We start from the raw sequence: 6,000 nt of genomic DNA on the forward strand, positions 1-6,000 counted from the left end.
CCACTCTAATACCAATATGATCTATAATCATTGAACCTATGGCAAAAATAATTCACAAACTTAGATCTTATTCATTAAGCTTATGGTTATTAGCTTCTTCATGTTTATTTAGCTATTACATACCATTGTCATGTGACTATGAATTTAATTGCATAGGTTTCACTATAGTAAACAATAATCACATAGAACACCAACTCAAAATTTTGCCCTAAAGAAACCCAACATGGAAAATTTTCATCATGAAATGGTTTGCTCAAATCTTATTGGAGTTTAGGGGAATTCATATTAGAAGGGACGTTATAGAGCTTCAACACTTCCACCAAACTCCTAGCAATGATGAAATACCTCCTCTTCTTTGACTCCAAAAGTTACTCCATGCCTTTAAGCTCTACTAGGACCTAAACTAGTTCTAGAGAGCAATGATCACCAAGAGCACCTATTCACTAAGGATCTAGAAGATGAGTATTGTGTATGATTCATAACCGGTATGATTTAGCGTTTCTAATGTTTTATTTTTGGTTGATTAGCAAATGTCACAGAGAAAGTTCCACATAAACTTGGGTAAACATTTAATTTTAGGATTTGAACTCCTGAGTATTATGATCTTATCATTTTAATGAATGAGTGATGAGCATGTCCCCACTGGGTCAAGTCGTCAAAACTGCAACCAGCTGGATTACCATGGGTACCACCCCTGAAATGACAAGAAATGCAGAGTGGATTTCCCCAGGGTGTGCATTCTATTGAGGGCGTGCGAATAAATGTATGAGTCAAGAGTCTTTTTCATAATGAATCTGAATTGTGATAGTGGTCAATGCTGAGTCTTTTATAATCATGAGAGAATGAATCATATTATTTTGAGTTGTTTTCTGTTTCACATAAAGTTCAATTCCGTTTTAGAAAACTTTAAATTTTTTTCAGATATATAAAATTTTATATGTAATGCACCCTGACATCCACCTGCACCCCTACTTTCAAAAAATGGCATCACCATCTCCGTCCCATCCTTGCAAACTTTGGGAACATCAGATCAAACAAACTAGGATATGGAGTCGACTGAAGTGTGACAGTCACTGTACATACACAGGTTCTTTGTGATAGGGAAAATGACAAAGCTGTGCTACTGCTTACAGTAATAACGCAGAGGAATAGTATAACACGGTATCATGATTAACATGGTGCCGCTGATTGAGAGTGATGACAGCTTCTGAGAAATCAGATAAGTACTGCCTAAATTATTGAAAAAGGGCATCTATACTTAACATGGCATCTTTCAGTTGGTCACTCGGATAGATAACCTGAGCATAAGCATGTGCCATGCTAAGTCATTGGAAAAAGACTCCACGAAGAATTGCCTGAATTCCTCCTGCTGGCAAACTATTGTTGCTTGTTCTAGCAAATAACCACCCTTCGTAATGCATTTCCTGTACCAAAGAATTTGCACACCATGTATTAGACAAAATTTCTGAATATCCACCATTTGCAGAAACAGAAAGGAGAAACGCATATAGCTATACTCTCCTCATTTAGATTACCTTCCACAAATGTTAGATCTTTACATATTGTAAGCAAAGTTCAACAGCTTATAAGTGACTTGCTCTAGAATATAAATTTCAAAGCCATTGAAACCCTGGCATGATCACAACATCAAATATCAGGTTCTCGTGACTCAAACTGAACAAACTCTAGATGTTAGGTCAAAATATGATCAAGCCATGTAGCCATATTCCTTAGAGTTTGAGGAAGTTGCTCGGATCATAGATGCTACAGTTGAATCCCGACAAAATAATACAGATGGTGGAAGAAAAGTTACACTGATGAAGATTTGTCTAGTGGATAAAACCTGAACCCAGTTAAACTATACACCAAATTGTTAATCTTCTTATAAGGTAAATTGATCAGAAATAACAGATAAAAATTGAAAAGTCGTTAAATCTCCTAAACGCTAATTCTTAACTAGCCAGAAAATCTGGTCAGCTGATCTGATAATTAAAAAGCAGATAGGTAAAATTTGAGCTAGCGAAGCTCAGATTTTGAATGTAACTCTGTTCTTGATACATATCAGGCATCCACATTTTCACCATGGCTTGGGAGGTCTGAACTGGCCCACTCATAATCTTTTGATCATCGCTTTTTATTCTGAAAGTGCAATTATGCCTACTTTCTGAACAATAACATATGCTTTTACGCATATTGGTAGCTACGTCAACAAAACTTAACCTTGATTGGTGACCCTAAGAGAACAGATACCCCGTGTTAGTCATTATAATCCAAATTCTGACAAGATACTCCAAAACAATGGAATAAATATAAAATGTGTCACTGCAGAACATTCATCCATTAGCTCAGTGCCAATTAATCTCTCCAGACATCAATCAACTTAGGTCACCACCGTATCATAGCTCTGCCCAAGGAATAACAATTGAAACAAAATGCCTAAAGCACAGCTTACCCATTTAAGAGTACATGATTGACTACCTTGTGCCTGTCTCTTGCTCAGCTACGATGCTGACATCACCAATAGTCCCTACATGAACACATGCCATCCTTAAAATGATGGACATTGGAAACGGTTAGAATCCCTCAAAACAATTTCTCGTCTAACAACCTTGGAGATGAACTTGGTCGCAGTGTGACAGTCACCACACACACGAAGGTTCTTCATTATTCTAATGGACGTCCCAGAAGGTGTGCTGATAAGGCCAAAAGCAATAGCCAGCTTCTCGCTGTGGTATCCAAGAGAATGTTGTTTCTGTTCCTGCTCAACATCGTGCAATATAAAGTTCATATCAGGGACGTACCCTGCTCGCTCTATCTGTCTGGTCAATTCGTCCAACTTTGCATAAATATTTGACATTTGTGGATGTGACCTGTCCTCTACAACAAATGTATGTACCCTGCTCTTGACTTCAATCCAACTGCGTCCTGGTTCTTTCTTCACATCCCTGTCTTTCATCATTTTTATAACCTTTGCCCTATCATCCCATCTACCAGCAGCAGCATAAATGTTTGACAGTAGCACATAACTTGCTGCATCATTTGGTTCCAACTCAAGCAGGCGTTCTGCTGCCTGTTTTCCTAGCTCCATGTTGCCATAGACTCTACAGGCACCAAGTAAGGTGCGCCACACTAAAGCACCAGGTTGAAATGTCATTTTGTAAATGAAATCCTCAGCCTCTTTCAGGCATCCAGCCCGGCCAAGGAGGTCAACCATGCAGGCATAGTGCTCTGCTTTTGGTATGATGCCATGGTCAATTGTCATTGAATCAAAATACTGTCGACCTTCATCCAGTAGGCCTACATGGCTGCATGCAGACAGAACACCAATGAAGGTAACTTCGTCAGGCTTCACACCTGCATTCTGCATTTGCTCAAATAGATAAAGAGCTTCCATGCCATACCCATGCTGGGCATGCCGTGCGATTATTGCATTCCATGTGACAACATTTTTGTTAAACATTTTGTCAAATATCTTGTGTGAGTCCTTTAATCTCCCACATTTAGCATACATGGTAATAAGGGTATTTGCCACAGACACGTCCGAATCCAATCCAGCTTTGATTATGCAGGAAAAAACTTGTCTGCCCTGCTCTAAGGCTGCAAGGCTTGCACATGAACTTAAAACACTAATAAAGGTGAACTCATTCGGTTTCATGCCTGACCTCTGCATTTGGCAAAGGCATTTTAGGGCCTCTTCGCCACATCCGTTCTGGTCAAATCCCGTAATTATTGCATTCCATGAGACCACATCTCGAAAACTCAAATGTTGAAACATTTTTTGTGCGGCCTGTATGTGTCCACACTTGGCATACATAGTAATAATGGCATTGCTGACAAAGGCATTGGACACAAATCCAGCTTTAATTATGGTAGCGTGGACTAGTTTACCAAATTCAAGAGCTTCTAGGTTTGCACATACGCCAAGGACACAAGTGAAGGTGATATAGTCCACATCCATACCTGCATATTGCATTAATTGAAACATTTTCAGAGCCACCTCATTATTTCCAGTTTGGAAATACCCTGCAATGATGGCATTCCATGATACTCTGTCTTGCTTATGCATTCTGTCAAATACCTTTCTTGCAGCATCTATACTCGTACATTTAGCATACATGCTAACAAGGGTGTTCTCGACACTAATGTCTGGCTCAACTCTAGTTTTAATCACATGGGCATGGACCTCCTTACCCCGTTGCAGGGTTTCTGGGCAATTGCAAGTACTGAGGACAGTTACTAATGTAACATCATCTAGCTTAATATGCGTCTCTAGCATTTGACCAAAGAGTCCCAGGGCTTCATCGCTATAATCATTTTGAGCATATCTTGCTATCATTCCAGTCCATGCAACTGTATCTCGTTCAGGCATTTCATCAAACACTTTGCGTGCATTGGCTATACTTCCACATTTTGAGTACATGGTAATAAGTGAATTTGCTACAAACATGTGCACTTCAAAACCAGTTTTGAAAATGTAGGCATGGAGCTGCTTTCCCTCCTGCAGGACTACAGGACTGGTGCATACACCGAGAACAGCGACAAAACTTATATGGTTGGGTATTACACTAGTACGTTGCATTTGATGGAAAAAATCCAGGGTGTTTTGTTGAAGCCCGTGCTGGGCATATGCTACAATCATTTCATTCCATGACAAAACATCTCGTTCAAACATATTATCAAACACGTCACGTCCTTCCTCTATTCTCAAACATTTAACATACATAGCAATAAAACCATTGCACACAGCGACATCAGAATCAACCCCTGTTTTCACAGCTAAAGCATGAACAAGCTTGCCCATTCCAAGAGCCATTTTGCTAGTACATGCCCGGAGAACGACAGTAAACGTGTAATGGTTTGGCTTCATTGTTGTCCATAGCATTGCCGAGAAGAGCTTCAGTGCATCATCATCGCACTCATTCTGAACATAACCTGAAATCGTAGAAGTCCAGGAAACCACATCTGGTTGACATATTTTGTCAAACACTTGGCGTGCATCCTTCACACTTCCACATTTGGCATACATGTTGATAATGCCATTTTCTATAAAAACGTCAGGTTTATTACCAGTTTCGATAATGTGGGCATGGATCATTTTGGCCTGTGTCAATGACCTCGAGTTGGCGCATTCTTGCAAGAGACGATTATAAACATTATAACCAACCGAAATCCTTTGCTGGTGCATCTCATACAAAATGCGAAGGGTTTCCTTCAACTTTCCTTGTTGGCACAACGCATAAACATTCTCACTGCTATCGTCTGCCCGGTTCTGATGTTGTGTAATGGGGGCGCATGAAACATGGATGCCATGATACCCACGAAACAAATTCGTCTGATTCAATAACTCTGAGCCAGAAATGGCGGCATCGAATACACTTGAGCGCGTGAGGTTTCTGAGAACTGGTAATGCTGAGGATGGTACCGAGAATAGCCCTTTCATTACATGAAAAAGAGTGAAACTCTACTGGTTGGTAGACGGGTACCTTCATGGTTTCAAAATCTCCAATTGGTGCCAATTTTGCTTCAAAAGTTAAACGAACAAGCCCAGCAACATCTACACGCCATGGAATGAAGGCATTTTCTCATCCCAAAAGTACAAAGTCTTTGCGTTTTACTTGTCAACGTAGTGTCGTCGCTTGTGGATCCTTTAGCCTATGTGGTGGTTATCCATGTGGTATTGGAAGTGATTCGATCAAAGGAAACATTGGATATGAAGATTATAGTTTATGTTCGGATTTCCTCCTCTGGTTTTTTTTAATTGAAATTGAAAAAAAAATTGTTTTATAATATCAACTATTCCCAAATTATTATTGGAAAAAATTATTAACTTAACAAGGGTCCATATTAATATACATTACAAAGCATTCCATTTTTAACGAGTGTTTATCTTCCTAGCCTCATCAAAATAGGTTAAATATTTTATCGAGGATTAAAACTAAGCGGAGAGAGTGTGAAACCTACCTCTCAACCATTCAAGTTATTACCCGAAGACATGTTGAG

The 6,000-nt window shown here is 39.5% G+C and overlaps 1 pseudogene across 1 annotated transcript; it reads right to left on the reverse strand.

The window, feature by feature from the left end:
- Positions 1–990: 990 nt before the first annotated feature.
- LOC149176077 (pentatricopeptide repeat-containing protein At3g49170, chloroplastic pseudogene) lies at positions 991–5,697 on the reverse strand (annotated as a pseudogene). Its single transcript, XR_016258042.1, has 2 exons — positions 2,479–5,697; positions 991–1,424 (listed from the first exon to the last, which is right to left on the reverse strand). The product of XR_016258042.1 is annotated as a pentatricopeptide repeat-containing protein At3g49170, chloroplastic pseudogene (transcript).
- Positions 5,698–6,000: the final 303 nt, after the last annotated feature.

The sequence above is a fragment of the Pinus tabuliformis genome, chromosome 4_1, assembly GCF_031772625.1.
Source record: "Pinus tabuliformis cultivar Carrire ecotype Pingquan chromosome 4_1, CPIR1, whole genome shotgun sequence".
NCBI lineage: Eukaryota > Viridiplantae > Streptophyta > Pinopsida > Pinales > Pinaceae > Pinus > Pinus tabuliformis.